This window comes from Bombyx mori, chromosome 21, assembly GCF_030269925.1.
Source record: "Bombyx mori chromosome 21, ASM3026992v2".
NCBI classification, from domain to species: Eukaryota; Metazoa; Arthropoda; class Insecta; order Lepidoptera; family Bombycidae; genus Bombyx; species Bombyx mori.
This window is the reverse complement of record NC_085127.1, coordinates 13,094,991-13,110,457: the sequence shown is the minus strand read 5'-3', so window position 1 is coordinate 13,110,457 and position 15,467 is coordinate 13,094,991. Positions and strand designations below refer to the sequence as shown.

General features: G+C 35.6%; 1 protein-coding gene across 2 annotated transcripts in view; it reads left to right on the top strand.

Moving 5' to 3' along the window:
* The first annotated feature begins 200 nt into the window (after nt 1–200).
* Nucleotides 201–15,467, top strand: part of LOC101740282 (uncharacterized) — a 143,566-nt gene continuing 128,299 nt past the window's right edge. For both annotated transcript variants that reach the window (XM_038018501.2, XM_038018500.2), the window contains exon 1: nt 201–437. The gene's annotated coding sequence lies outside the window, so the exon portion shown is untranslated. The remainder of the gene's footprint in view (nt 438–15,467) is intronic.

Genomic DNA, 15,467 nt, shown 5'->3' with positions numbered 1-15,467 from the left:
GTTTAGGATCGCGCGGCTCAAACAAAATAGGCCTTAATAAACCCAGCGAAAATTCATCACGAAAATAATTTCCGACATCAATCGTAAACTTTTTATTAATCCGTTAATATAATTCTGTACACTTTTTGCTTTTTACAAGATTAACTTCTGTAAACCCGAGACTGACTTGCGCGTACTGCGGTCTGCGTAGCCGTAGCCTCAGTTGTTCTACGCCAGCCGCTACGGACGCTACGTTCGGCGCTACGATGCAAGCTACGAAATAGACGGTCATTCTCAAACTTTTGATGCTCCTAGTCGGCTTACGAGTGTGGTCCTAATTATGTTTAGTGTAGTTTAGTGTAGTCAAGTGAATTAGGAAGTGTGTGTATGAATGATAATGGTGATCAAAATTACTAAGTTCGCCAGACACGAAGCGCGATGATCTTTTCATTTTACAGGTAAGTTTTACATTTTTTATTTAACGGGAACGAAGCTGGGTTTTGACGTGTATTCAATTTGTGTATATAAAAAAAGTATTTGAGTTTTTTTAGTAGGTAATACACTTCTGAAAAGCTTCAAATAGTATTTATTGTATGACACAATTTATTATTATTATTATTTTCTCGAAGATAAATTTATTTTTTGTGTTCAAAGCACACATTTAATATTTTAAACACCAATATCCAACCTCATTGTGCATATCATAAAAAGCTGACAATGCTAATCTAATTTAGGACGCCGACCTGTGACCGTAATGTCGCTCGTGAGCCTGCAAATGTAAGGGGTTTTTAATAATAAAAACACCTACGGCTTATCGATTCGAAAGGGCTTTTTCCCGAATGAATATAGACTTTTTCCGGTTAAATTAGATTCTGACGCTTCAACTTAAGTGGCGGTTAAGTTTTTAGGGAGGTCGTTTGAATAAATTGTAACGAGGACTTCATTATTTGTAACAAAGCTTGCATCGTCTTTATACTGTTAAGATAAACATTATTGTATATTTAATAAAAACATGATCGCTCGCACTCGGGCCGGAAAAAAGACTTTGCATATCTTTATTACTGCACTAAATATAAATCCACCAAGAAGCATCCTTTCATAAACAATTTATTGCTAGCTTAATAATTATTACAGTTAATTAATTCTATTAAATATTCGTCTCGTACCTGTATTTAGCGTATTGAATCTTGTCCTGCTGGTCTGATTAGTTCTAGGAACTCCAAGGAGGGCTCGTCTAGAAAGAAACTACAAGACAAAAAAAAAAAACACTTAAGACACTAAACATTGAAAGTTTTTAACCTTTGTTGACCGCAATCGCTTATAAAATATCCTACTCAAATATCGGGTTTAAGTTTTGGAATTAAACAAACCAATTAACGTCTCAAAATAGAGTTTTACTTTAAGCATTGTAGTTAATGTATTCATTATACATTTTCAAAGGTTCGAAAAATTTTCCTTGTGCCGCATAAATAGTATGCGGGCTTAAACTAAGCTACATATATTTAGGCCGGCGGCTCTACCATTCTGAATTATTTTTCATTGATATGGGAGTCGGAGCGACGAACGTATGGCTTGATCTTATTTATAGTATTTTACAGCGGCATTTCTATTCGAGGAGAAATTTACAACTTTTTTATTTTTATTTATTGCTTAGATTGATGGACGAGCTCACAGCCCGGTGTTAAGTGGTTACTGAAGGCCATAGACATCTACGACGTAAATACGCTACCCACCTTGAGATATAAGTTCTAAGGTCTCAAATATAGTTACAGCGGCTGCCTCGCCCTTCAAACCGAAACGCATTACTGCTTCACGGCAGAAATAGGTAGGGTGGTGGTACCTACCCGCGCGTACCTACAAGAGGTCCTACCACCAGTAACAACTTATTTAAAAAATCTTTTAAATTTGATTTTAAGAAGAATAAGTCATAGCTTTGAAAATAAATCGTGTATAGAATTTAATTGTTATTAAGGAGAAAGAATGGAGCTCGTAAATGCACTGTAACTCAGCTGCTCCAAATATTAAGGAGACTTATAATAGTTATAAATCTTATAACATAAATGTTTTTTCGTTTATTCATAGATAATTTAACGAGGCTACGGTCCACCTGGTCTTAAATAGTCCAGGAAAGAAATGATATCGTAATTATATGATGTCGCCCATTTTAAGGTATAAGCTCTTAGTTTCATTGTGGAGCATGAGAGATATCCCGATTCTCCATACCGGTACACATGACTATTTTATGGAAGAAATAAATTGACAGTCCTTACCCTTGCTGACTCATAATTCGTCCTAACATATATTAGTGCACGTTTGTGAATCAGCCTCAAGATTTGTTCCACGGTACCTAGATCATTAGTTGCATCATTAGTTCAAGTGCATTGAGCTTCTTAGTTATAATACAATGGACGCTTATCTGAATCGTGACGAAACAAGAACTTTATGACCAAATGATTACCAATAAAAAAAAACGATAAAGCGTAATATTTAAGTCGTCGTGGCCTGAAGGATAAGATACCCGGTGCATTTGTATCGAGCGATGCAACTGTTCCAGGGTTCAAATCATTGTTCATTCAAATATACCAATTTTACTAATAAAATACGTACTTAATAAATCTTCACAAATTATTTTCACGGTATAACATCGTGTAATGAAAATCAAATCCACAAAAAAATATTGCGTCATTACTTCTGGTAGGGCGCCTTGTAAGCAATTGGGCAGGTACCAGGCCTATTTCTGCCGTGAAGCAGTAATATGTTTCGGTTTGAAGGGTAGAGCAACAGTTGTACTTAAAAGCTGAGACTTAGAACTATTTTTATTTATTTATTTTTTATTGCCCTTGTAGGCAGACGAGCATACGGCCCACCTGATGGTGAGTGGCTACCGTCGCCCATGGACTTCAGCAATGCCAGGGGCAGAGCCAAGCCGCTGCCTACCGTTAAAGCTCTATTATATATTAGCTCTATTAAAACTATGGGTGGTGGTATTACCTTGGTTGATGTCTACAGGTTCCAGTGATCAGTTAATGTGGGTGTGAGCTTGTCCACTAGTGTCAGTAATGAAATGTATGAGTATATACATAAAACACTGATTATATTTACTGGTGGTAGGACCTCTTCTGAGTCCGCACGGATAGGTACCACCGCCCTGCCTATTTCTGCCGTGAAGCAGTAATGCGTTTCGTTTTCTAGGGTGGGGCGGCCGTTGTCACTATACTTGAGATCTTACAACTTATATCTCAAGGTTGGTGGCGCATTTACGTTGCAGATGTCTATGGGCTTCAGTAACCATTTAACATCAGATGGGCTGTGTGCTCGTCCACCCTTCTAAACAAAAAAAACACTATATTTATTCACTATATATTTTAATGATGAATACACGCACAACGTTTCTAAATGACGCAAGCACAGGAATAGCTGTGGTTCTATCAGATCCATTCAACCATTAAGAATGCTCAAATGCGCGATTACTATGTTCACTTCAGGATTCATTTAACACGCACATAAATAGTCGACTGAATTTATATTTTTATTGTTGCTTGATAATACGAACGAGTTCACGCTTCATCGCCGTGTGAAGTAGATACCGAAGTCCGTGACGTCATGCAGATGCATCTACCTTTGAGACTTGAGGTCTATACCCCAATTGTATTTACGCCCCAATTGTAATTACGCTAACTATAATGTTTAAAATTTTAATTTCATTACACGATGCGATGGCGTTGTGAAAATCACTCCTAAGTATAAGCACGTATTTTTTTTACAAAATTTGTTACCCGCTCTAGGGTTGAGAGCATCGAGATATAAACTACTTTTGTTGTTTGATCTCGCGTTCTTTATTGTCTTTATATAATTTCCAATGTATAAAATACAAACAAAATAACATTTCTAAGGGAATACAAAAAAAAAACGCATAAAATGAAAAAGATTTTTCTTAATAATAAAATTTAATTCATAGAACCTAAAACTCTCTATGGCACTTTTAAATGGATATATTTACTATTGGAGATATAGGTCCTAAGAGAAGATATATCATGCAGGGGTGGCTGACTGTAAAGCTCATGCTTAATTCCTATGCAGCATGGTACAAGGACATGCTCCACGGATACCACATAGTGTCGAATAAGAGCAAGAAGAAGATATTATTTACAAAGTTTCGAATACCTCTCTTAGTAAAATTACTTGTTCGGTAAACGGTCGTCTTGTGTAGTGGTAACTGACATGGTCACTACACAAGCGGGTCGCGGGTTCGAATCCCGCCAAGCGAAGATATTTGTATGATAAATATAAAACGCCTTTTCCAGGGTTATGGATGTATATTAAATATCTGTATGTGTATAATAAAAATATTACATTTATTTCCGTTATCTGGTACCTGTAACACAAGTTCTTTGCGAACTTAGCACGGGACCAGTTAACGTGGCGTGATTGTTAGTAAATATTTAATTTAAAATATATTTGCTCTTTTTGTAAACACAAAAAAATAACCTCAGAATAAGCAAACGATATGTCTGTCATAATCATTTTCATTCGTCGAAGCGTAATTTAAGTGAATATTGTAACGCGCTATTTTCCATAAAATAAAAATAAAAACAAAATACCAGAGATTCTTTGTAATCTGACGAAGGGTTCAAATAATGGATTCGTATTATAGACCTTCCTTAATATCTCTCGAAAGCTCAATCAGCCGGAGCTTACAAATCTGTGAGCGAAATTTAAAAGCTCGGAGGCTTTACGCGTCTTTTATTAAATGATTTTTATTTATTTTTGTTTGCGGTGGCTCTCACAAAAAATAGGCTTTTCCGGAAAAAATTAGTCGAGTATTTCTTTTAAATAAAATAAGCATAAAAAGTCTAAGTTTGTCACGATTATTAATGTTATTAAATTATTATTTGCAGATTGAAAAATTCCGTAATCATACTTTAAAATATATCTAGAAATACTAAAGTCCCAAATGGGTTTCTTGTGTCTTGTATCTCCTTTACTGGGCTTAACAGCTGCCTACATGACGTTAATTGAGTATAAGGGACCCGTTGAATACCCTAACACGTGTGTAGTAACAACAGATAAGACAAGTGTCTTAATTTGCTAAGATCTCTAATTAGACACTAAAATATGAGGTTTGTAATTTCTTAAGTGTAATTTGTCAAGTGGACAAAATTAGTACGGAACCTTAATTGATTATGATTATTCTAGGGACTAAAGTACCATGGATTTTTCAGTTTTCGTATAGAAATTACCTAACCAGTGTTGCTTAGACGTTGCATAACAACATGATGACTTTACGATTATCAAATAGTATAAATTTTTCATCGCACATAACAATGCGGTTAAAGATTCCCTTGTTTGTATATCGCACCTTTTTTTTTTTATTGCTTAGATGTGTGGACGAGCTCACAGCCCACCTGGTGTTAAGTGGTTACTGGAGCCCATAGACATCTACAGCGTAAATGCGCCACACAGCTTGAGATATAAGTTCTAAGGTCTCAGTATAGCTACAACGGCTGCCCCACCTTTCAAACCGAAACGCATTACTGCTTCACGGCAGAAATAAACAGGGCAGTGGTACCTACCCGCGCGGACTTACAAGAGGTCCTACCACCAGTATTACATAACAACATGATGACTTTACGATTATCAAATAGTATAAATATTTCATCGCACACGACAATGCGGTTCAAGATTCCTTTGATTCTATATCGCACCTTTAAAATTGAATTGACTTAATCTGAAATTCTTGTTTTTTGGTAAACACCAAACATGTGACTGAATAATTGTAATTTGTACAGTTTCAATTTTAATACTTTAAACCTTAAAGCGTACACCTTAAAGCTTAATTTCAACGAGACGGAAAGTATACACATTGCCCTTGTCTCGGCTAAAATTTAAATTAAATTTTGAATTTTAAAAACTTAATTTTACAAACTTCTTGAATACATGTCTGTAGAATAGGGATCGCAGCGCATAAAATAAAACTTCCACTGTTCCAAAATCTTCTGTTCTAATAATAATTAATAATTAACACTTTTATTTACGGTAGGCAGCGGCTTGGCTCTGTCCCTGGCATTGCTGAAGTCCATGGGCGACGGTAACCACTCACCATCAGGTGGGCCGTATGCTCGTCTGCCTACAAGGGCAATAAAAAAAGTAAAAATATTATGTCTTGCTCATTTTTCAACCGTCTTCGCCATCTTCCAATTCTCTGTCATTCTGTCTGTCATTCTCTTCTCTCTTTCTTTCCGTTTTCTCTCATTCACATCTTAACGCTCCGTTCCACACTCTTTTCATACGTTCCGTTCTTACTAATCCTAAATGTCTGTAAGTCGTTCAATGTATGTAAGCCATTTTCTTAACATTTCTAGTTAAGCCCTTTTAATTCTAAAGGTGCGATATTTGTTACACAATGCAAAGCATACCTTAACGCGTTCGTCACACTGGCGATCGTCTAGTTCATGCGGCTTCCACTTATCAAGTTTTTTACCATGCCAATTTGATGCAAATAGACCAATAATAATAATAGCGTTGAAATCTGCTACGAACTCAGTGGTAGATTGAGTATCGTCAGCTTCCACTATCGCCTTTCTTAAAATTTCTAGTTAAGTCCCTTTAATTCTAAAGGTGCGATATGTGTTAAGCAATGCAAGGCATATCTTAACGCGTTTGTCACACTGGCGATCGTCCAGTTCATGGGGCATCCACTTATCAAGTTTTTTATCTTGCCAATTTGATGCAAATAGACCAATAATAATAGCGTTGAAATCTGCTACTAACTCAGTGGTATATTGAGTATCGTCAGCTTCCACTATCGCCTTTCTTAAAATTTCTAGTTAAGCCCCTTTAATTCTAAAGGTGCGATATTTGTTACACAATGCAAAGCATATCTTAACGCGTTCGTCACACTGGCGACCGTCCAGTTCATGCGGCATCAACTTATCAAGTTTTTTACCTTGCCAATTTGATGCAAATAGACTAATAATCATAATAACCTTGAAATCTGCTACTAACTCAGTGTTAGATTGAGTATCGTCAGCTTCCACTATCGCCTTTGATTCGTCGTTGTTAATTTTAGTTTTCGGGCGACCACGGGGTTCATTATTTAGATCAAAATTTTCATGTCGGAAGCGGTCAAAACAAAAAAAAACATGTCGTCCGTTCATTTGTAGGGTTAATTTCGTACGCGTCATAAGTGTCGGGTTGAGCAATTCGTGTGCTATTGCTAATGCTACGGGACTCTTATTTTGAATTTGTCCATATTGATGAAAAAGACAGAAAGCTATTTTTTTTATTTTTTTTTATTGCTTAGATGAGTGGACGAGCTCACAGCCCATCTGGTGTTGAGTGGTTACTGGACCCCATAGACATCCACAACGTAAATGCGCCACCCACCTATGAGATATAAGTTCTAAGGTCTCTAGTATAGTTACAACGGCTGCCCCACCCTTCAAACCGAAACGCATTTTTGAAAATAAAACACCAGTACAAAACAAATAATCGAAATAGAAAATAGAACACCATATTTTAAAAAGTAAATTCATTAGAATTTTTATTACCAGCCATACATAAATTACGTTTCAAATGGCCAGTATTACAAAATGAAAGCTTCATGGAATCTATTTTGAAATTGATAATATTGGGATTCGATAAGTATTATTATTATATATAAGTAAGTATATATATGTAACTACAGATTAAGGTATAAAGGTATAAAGTGAGATAGATATAATAATATGACTAATGCTACTTTAAATAATTAATTTAAAATAAAAAATTTAAAATTTAAAATTAAAATAATTTAAAATAAAAAATTGTATATAATAATTAAAAAAATAGATTTGAATTAGAGTTTTTTTCGATTTTTTGCATTTTCTGAGAAGATTTACTATAGTAACATTTTTTTTTTTTCACCATCGGAATGTAGAGATTTCATCGAGCAGAAAAAATACCAACTTTTTGAAAAAAGCTGATATTTTGACGGGTGAATTTTCGATTGAGAATTAGGGTCCTTTTTCGATATTAATTCAAAATAACGTGAAAAAATAAATATTTGTAATCAAATAAATTACAGCGTATTTGGGACATAAAAGGTAAGTTTTCAGCAAATTTCGTGAAAAAAGAATTTTTTTTGAAAAATATAAAAATAAAAATCCAAAAACTTGGTTTTTTTAATTTTTTACATAAATTTTGGGGTTATGTGAAAAAAGTGTAAATACAAAAGTTTTAGATCTTTTTATTACCTACAACTTTGCCATTTGACTTTTTTCCATAGGACTTTTAGTTTTGCCGGAAATCGAGAAAAACCGTTTTTTACCCTTAACCCCCCCCCCATCCCCTTCCCGACCTCAGATCGCCCGTAAATTATTTTTCCTTCCATTTTTATAATATTGTCCTCCTTTCCTAATGGGTTTCATCCTACTATTATTTTATTTCACTTTTCATTATTTTTAAAGGCTTCTACCCTACCGTATATTCATATGCATGTAGTAAAAAGCGGTTATTTCAATATAACAAACAGATACTCCAATTTTATTTATATGTATTGATAATACAAAGTGAATATCATCAATATACTAGTCGAAGTTAATTCAATATGCGTGATTAAAGATAATTCAAAACCGGTCAGATGTTAATAACATTTAAATGAAACCACACGAAAAGCATCAGCTTTCATCTAAAACAGGTTCCAACACAAATGCAACAAAAAATATAGTCAAATTGAAAACCTGATTAATTTTTGAAGTAGCTTAAAAAAAACTACAACGGCATTCTTTTAGGATATTATAATACAAGCAGCGAAATCAATTGTTTGGAATGGAAGTGCAGTGTAGAAATTTGTTATAAATATTCAACTGTGAATTATCTTGATTGGTTAACCCATCGTTAATACTGGTAGTTTAGTCTTCTGCCACAAAGAAGTCGTAATGAAAGTGGAATAGCATTTAAACAAAACATTAAATACTTCTGACTCATACGTCGTTTTTTTTTATTGCCCTTATAGGCAGAAGAGGATACGGCCAAACTGATGGTGAGTGACCCACCCATAAACTTCAGCAATGCCAAGGGCAGAGCCAAGCCGCGGCCTTAAGTGTCGTCAGTAACCACACAACGCTAGAAGGACATTGAGCTTATCTCCTTATCTGGCGCCATGTATAAGACAATAATAATATAAGTTTAAATACATGATAGAAAAAGCAATGACCAAGGTGTTTACAAAATACCTTGATCGTGTATCAGGGGTTTAAGACGATCACTGAACTCATAATAAGGATACTTTTTATGTATTTTCCAACAAAATATGACGTTAAATACGTGAATTGTGCTTGATAAAGCTTACATTCGGCAAGAATGCATTAGTGACAGCTTCGTGTCACCGTTCTCGTCGAACCCGTCACTCGCGACGAAGAGTTCGGCGAGTAAATTAATCCACAGACATAGCCCACTGAGTTTCTCGCCGGATCTTCTCAGTGGGTCGCGTTTCCTATCCGGTGGTCGATTCTGCGAAGCACTGCTTTTGCTAGGGCTAGTGTTAGCAACATCACCAGGTTAGAACCCCGTGAGCTCACCTGTTTCTCCGGTTAAGCTGGCATAGCCCCTAGGCTACCAGTAGCTACACTACCATGTAGTCGTCGTGGCCTAAAGGATAAGACGTCCGGTGCATTCGTATCTAGCGATGCAACGGTGTTCGAATCCCTCAGGCGGGTACCAATTTTTCTAATGAAATACGTACTTAACAAATGTTCACAATTGACTTACATGGTGAAGGAATAACATCGTCTAATTAAAATCAAACCCGCAAAAATTATAATTTGCGTAATTACTGGTGGTAGGAATTCTTGTGAGTCCGCACGGGTAGGTACCACCACCCCGCCTATTTCCGCCGTGAAGCAGTAATGCGTTTCGGTTCGAAGGGTGGGGTAGCCGTTGTAACTATACTGAGACCTTAGAACTTATATCTCGAGGTGGGTGGCGCATTTACGTTGTAGATGTCTATGGGCTCCAGTAACCACTTAACACCAGGTGGGCTGTGAGCTCGTCCATCCATATTTGCAATAAAAAAAAAAAAACTCCTTATCTGGCGCCATGTATAAGTCAATAATAATATAAGTTTAAATACATGATAGAAAAAGCAATAACCAAGGTGTTTACAAAATACCTTGATCGTGTATCAGAGGTTTAAGACGAACTTATAATTAAGATACTTTTTTATGTCTTTTCCAACAAAATGTGAGATCAGATACGTGAATTGTGCTTGCTAAAGCTTACATTCGGCAAGAATGCATAGGGACAGCTTCGTGTCACCGTTCCCGTCGAACCCGTCGCTCGCGACGAAGAGTTCGGCGAGTAAATTAACCCACAGACATAGCCCACTGAGTTTCTCGTCGGATCTTCTCAGTGGGTCGCGTTTCCGATCCGGTGGTAGATTCTGGGAAGCACTGCTCTTGCTAGGGCTAGTGTTAGCAGCGTCACCAGGAGCTCACCAACTCGTCCGGTTAAGCTGGCACAACCCCGCAGTTTGGCAGTTTAGGTAGGAAAAAAAAAGGTGATAGAGCCGTTGGACTTAGTTTAAAACGAAATCCAATATAAACTAGTTTAAAATACCCACAATTTCTCTACAAACAAGTAGGGCGCGTTAACGTCCCTCTTCAAATTAAGACGGCACTCTTTCTTTTGTCGAAAGGAATTCTAGTAAAAATACTTTCTCCCAAACGCCCGATATCAAGAATTGACAAAGATCTTTATGTTTTTCGGCTTCAAAGAGAAAAAGGATAATGAACTTATCACGCTACTGTTTTTTGTTACGAATATTGTGCTAAAATTTCCATTCAATTTATTTGTGGAAATTTATATTTCAAAAAAAACATTTCTTTATTCATTGAATTTTTTAGTTATTATGATAAAATTCGTTTCTATGTTCGACAAGCTTATGTTTTAATGAGGTTATAGATTAATGCGATACGCCAAAAACATACAGAGTATTTTTATTTTTTTTTGAGATTTTATGACCTGGTAACTAAGACCTTTAAGTCATGTCTTTGTTTACTTTATATTCTTAATTTTATGAAAAATGATAATATGGAGTGAAATGAAATGAAGATGATTAATTTGAGACATTAATCAACTAGGATGAAATTTAATGAAATGAAATGATATGGGATGAAATATAATCGCAGTAAAATGGTGGTCATTTACTGAGATTTTTTCAGTGGACTTTTTGGAGGAACCCGAGAAGTTACGTCCAGTAGCTTTGTTTCATTTTCCCACATTTGTGCACTTTCACAGATATTAAACAGTTAATAAACCACCATTATTACACATTTAAACCTGAAGAAACACTAAATAGACAAAATAAAACAAATCACACAACTTCACTACTCGCGTTCCCGCCAAAAAGTCCATACAGAGTAATAAAATTTGAAAGGCACAGATTGTTAGTTGTTGGAGTTTCGAGTATGTATGTACGTGATAGATAAAAATCATTTGAAAACCAATAGCGTAAACATTTACAATTGCAATAACAATAATTGATAATAGTAATTTAAAATATAAGTTTTATGTATTCAAAAAATGTTTCAAATTTAATAATGCGAAGTTATTCCGATAATATTTACAACTAGCGGCCCGCTCCGGCTCCACTCGGGTCTTTAACAAAAATTTCAAGGATATTTGACGTTGTTTTATTTAAAAAAAATAAAAGAACACTTATTGCGGCATAACTAAAATAGTTAGACACATGCTGTCGCACCACTTTTTGTAATTAATAATGTGGTCTACAAAGTCGTAGTACATTATTTTATTCTATCATCAATAGTTTTTGCAGGGCACGCGATGTAAAGAATATCTTAGGTAATTTTTTTACACCTTGGGTTACATTATTTGAGTTTTAGTAAAGATCCATAATTAAAAAAAAAAAATTATAGCCACTCGCGAATAGCGTAGTTTCCAAACAGTGAAAGAATTATTCAAATCGGTTCAGTAGTTTCGGAGCCTATTCAATACAAACAAACAAACAAACAAATCTTTCCTCTTTATAATATTACTAGCGACCCGCCCTCGCTTCGCTTCGGAAACATTAAAACACACATGAAACCAAAATAATAAAATAAAAAAAAAATAAAAAAAATGGCCTATGTTCATCAGGGACAATGTCGGCTTCTAATGGAAAAAGAATTTTTCAAATCGGTCCAGTAGTTTCGGAGCCTATTCGAAACAAACAAACAAACAAATCTTTCCTCTTTATAATATTAGTATAGATATTTAATATTCAAAGAAAATTGATTCTTGTTCGAAATGATAAATCGACACACAGTGACACGTACATCCCTAACGATAATTCAATGGAGGCTTATCGTAAATTTCTGACATGCAAATTCAGACGCGCCGTACGCAAGTTTACAGTACCTTGGCCCTTCGACCGGGAGACGACGTGATAAGAGATAAACCTTCGTAGATAAGCCGCATGAGCCCCGAGCAGTTTAAGTCATGTTTACAGTTTGAGGAGCGTGGTGAATCTAAAACTATGTGCAGAATTAGATAATATTGAGAAATCGAAACTAATAATTTTCATATACCTAATAAGCTTTATAATATTATAATCCACTACAATTTTTAGTTTGATCACGAATTGTACGAAAAACACTTAGGGATGGTTAATTACTTTTTAGTAGGATTTTATTAGCTTCAGACGTATGTATGTTAGTATGTAACGGAATCTTAGAACATGATTTTGACTCCCTTCAAAACGTCGGATTAATTCGAAATTTGACATACTTATTAAGGACCGATGACAATTCAATATTTAAAAAAAAAAAAATATAATTGAAATTCCACTAAAAAATTAAAAATAAATAATAGTCTAGAAAAACTAAAAAAAAATACGCTTTTATAGAAAATCCAACTGAAAAATTGAAAATATTTTTTTATAAATTTGAAAAAGCGTGGTGTGCATGGTATCAGTAGTTATAAATATTTTATGAACAGATATGAGTAGAAGGGTTATTTTGATAATATCCTGAGAAGCACCCCACGCGTTTTTACAATAAAATATTTTTTTTACACTATTTTTAATTCAAATTTATTAAAATTTATTTTTCATTTTTTAGTTGAATTTCGATTTTTTCTATTTTTTATAATTTTTTATTATTTGTACTTTTGTAATGTGTTGCGTTCAAAGACAATTGTAACTTCAGTCGAGCAGTTAATGGGTCAAACTCATATTTTAAGGTAATAATTTCGTAAAAACAAAGGTATCTAAAGTTAGCACGTAAGGCCCTTTTCTCGTTACTTCCACTCGCCTATGAAGCGTTTTATTGTTAGCCCGCACAGGTAATTACAGAAAAATACTTAACATTATTTACGGTACGCACTAACTTCCAACATTTCGGTAATAACATTCAAGAAGATCGATGAAGACTAGACAAGAACGTGTTTCGAATAATTCAAGATAATTTAACGGAATGAAAATCAATTAGGTGCTGGAAAAAAACACATACCGGACATGTACTGTTAAAACTAAGAACTTAGAACTCTTATCTCAAGGTAAGTGGTGGCATATACGCTGTACGTGTGTCTATGGGCTGCGATAAGAACCTAATACCGGGTGGGCTGTGAGTTAGTCCATCCATTTAAGCATATAAAAAAAATAAAAAAACGGGCATTGAAAGCTAAAGGTCGCATGATATAAATAAGTGGGGTGATATAAATAAGGGCCGTATTGTGAGTTTGATATCGAAACGTTGTATGAATAATATATTCTTTTGAGGATTCGACTTCAGGTTTCAGCGTGGGCAGCGTCCTCCCGTTCTGAGGTCTGTGACTTTCATTAATCATCTTCTAGTATAATCGTATCACCACTAGTGTATTTGTTCTTTTTTTTTTATTGCCTAGATGTGTGGAGGAGTGTAGTTGCCTAGATGTGTGGACGAGTTGTATTTAAACCAGTTTTTGTACAACTAATACTACTGTTTACGCTTGACCGGGAAAGGAGCTTAAGTTCACTATATTTATAGTATTCGAAGTGCCTTACAGTTTTATAAATTTATCAAACCACCAAGTTCATAAGTAACATTTGGGCATCACACTCGCACCCTATTACCGACGTCGCGCGAGTCTCTATCACTTCCGGAACACTAACAACGCATGATAAGGAACTTCAACTACGTTAGTGACTTTAGTAGTGGCGTAGGACAATTTAATTTAAGTCACAGGCTCTCAAACTTTACACTAACGCCCCTTGTGATGCCGAGTTATTCTTGTACCGGTCGTGACGGCGTAGTTTTAGAGCATTTGTCGGAGGTTTTAAAGGGTTATGGTTTTTGTAAAAAGTGTATTAAGTTTAGGGAGTTATTTATTTATTCCTCTTTATCTTGTGCCCTGCTAGTTTGTTGGTTTGAAGCTATAGTGAGGGGTAGGTTTCAGAGTATTATTTAATAAAACTATGGGTTAGTCACTAATATCAAATGTCTAATTCTAATCTTGTTACACAAACAATTTACGCTATAATCCGATAATTTTACCCCCCCTATTTCTGTCGTGAAGCAGTAATTCGTTTCGGTTTGAAGGGTGGGGCAGTCGTTGTAACTATACTTGAGACCTTAGAACTTATATCTCAAGGTGGGTGGCGCATTTAAGTTATAGATGTCTATGAGCTCCAGTAACCACATAACACCAGGTGGGCTGTGAGCTCGTCCACCCATCTAAGCAATAAAAAAAAACCTATAAAGGAATGTTGTATTCTTACAAGGGCAAGCTTGAAGAAATATCTCGGACTTTAGCGTTTCTTAACCGCGAGCATGTTATTACTTCTATACATAGAAGCCTAAAGTACTGTTAAACTGCGCGTAACGAAGCGACGCCAAGCACGAGCCTCGTTACCGAAACATTTGGGTAATGCGTTCCTGACGATTCCCACACGAAGGCATTCCTCTTTTTTTTTTTTGTATTGAAAACTGTTTGTATTAAGCTCTGAATGATTTGCGTATTTGTTTTACGTTTGTGCTTCAATTATTCTTGGTCGTGATATTCGTTTTTATTGTACTAAATAGGGAGAGATCACAGACTCATGGTTCAATGCTGGACTATAGTTTGGGGAGATATATGACAAAGGGAATATCTTCCACCGAGCGGGTGATATTGACTCGGTAGATCGACGGTCCGAATGTTTTTTTTTTTTTTTTTTTTTTTTTTTTTTTTTTTTTTTTTTTTTTTTTTTTTTTTTATGATTGAAAGTTTACTGGTGGCCCGAAGGCCTTTCCAGTTTCACCAGGACAGGTGGGCGAGCAAAGGCTCAGCCAAGAGGGGTGGGATTTGCTAACAACTGCCCGAGCGCCTCCGAAGGAGACCTAACAACTCAAGAGCAATTGTTTCGCGAATGAATCTACTACCGGATCGGAATCGCGACCCGCTGAGAAGATCCGGCGAGAAACTCAGCGGGCTGATGCATGGGTTAGGTTGCACGTCGACCTCTTTGTCGAGTTCGACGAGTACGGTTACCG